Source organism: Echinops telfairi, unplaced genomic scaffold (assembly GCF_000313985.2).
Source record: "Echinops telfairi isolate 266 unplaced genomic scaffold, ASM31398v2 ScPeMD7_36;HRSCAF=134, whole genome shotgun sequence".
Lineage (NCBI taxonomy): Eukaryota > Metazoa > Chordata > Mammalia > Afrosoricida > Tenrecidae > Echinops > Echinops telfairi.
Window position 1 is genome coordinate 1,325,915 of NW_022103934.1, and position 1,287 is coordinate 1,327,201.

The window sequence follows — 1,287 nt, forward strand, 5'->3', positions numbered from 1 at the left end:
GCGCCGAAGCCCCGCCCCGCCCCTCGCAAGCCCCACCTCCGGATCGGGGCTGGTCCGCTGGCGCCCAAACTAGGGCTCGTTCCTGCTGTGCGCTCCTCCCCCCGCGTCCCCGGCACCGCCTTATCGTTCCTCCCAGGCGCGCGGGAGCCCCCGCAGACCCTTATCTGCCACCCCCAGCGCCCCGAAGCCCCGCCCAGGACCCCACCTCCTAGGACCGCCCCCTCCGGATCGCTGAGACGGCCCGCCCCGCGGGGCGGGGCTGCCTTTGCACCTGCCCGCGTCGACCGGTGCAATACTACGCGTCTCCAGCAGGGGCGCGCGAGGCCGGCCCGGGGCGCCCCTCGTGCGCGGACCACCTGGAGCCCGCGCCGCCAGGGCCCCCTAACCCTGCAAGGACCTTCTCAGCGGAATCACCCGGGGCAAGCCACGCTCAGTTTTCTCATGTGAAAAACGGAACCCCCGAATACACAGCAGCATGCATTGATGGACCATTATGTGCAGGGAGAGAAGCCCCGATCAAAGACAGCCTACTATACTGTCTGATTCCTTTTGTAGAAAATTGTAACAAGAGCGGGAGGAACCTGGGTGGGATGGTTGGAGGGGTGGGGTGGGGGGCTTGGATACGTGCAGTATCTTGAATGGTGGTGATTTCACGGGTCTGAAAACTCATCTGAGTGTACTTTAAATGTGTGTGGTTTACTGTCAATTACACCTCAATAAAGCTGTAAAAACATTTAAATACCTAGAATGTAATGGGATGCAGGGAAGGGTGTGGTAAAGAGAGAGCTGCTGCTTCCTGGAGTTTTCTGGGCTGTAATGTTTATGGGGGAGAAAGACGGGTTTGGTGTGGTTTGGTTTGGGGGGTGGAGGGGTTTCTACTCCCATAAGGTGTGGTTTGGTTTGGGGGGTGGAGGGGTTTCTACTCCCATAAAGAGTTACAGTCCCGGAAAGTCACAGAGGCAGTTCTAGCTTGCTCTGGAGTGGCATTGACTCCGTTGTAGTGAGTTTGTCCTTCTGAGGTTTTAAGCTAACGGAGAGAGTGCTGGTTGTGCATTGGGCCGTGACCCACAAGGGCAGCAGTTCAGAATCATCACTGACCAGTTGTGTGGGAGAAAGGGCTCTCTACCCACAAAAAGGGCTGCAGGGTTGCTATGAGTCAGAATTGACGCGATGGCAGTGATTTTGGGGTTTGGTGGATTGTGCCTTCAGCTACCAACCACAAAGGTAGAGGTTCAAGTCCACACAGAGGCACACAGAACAAATGCCTAGGGGCTAAAGAGTCCACAG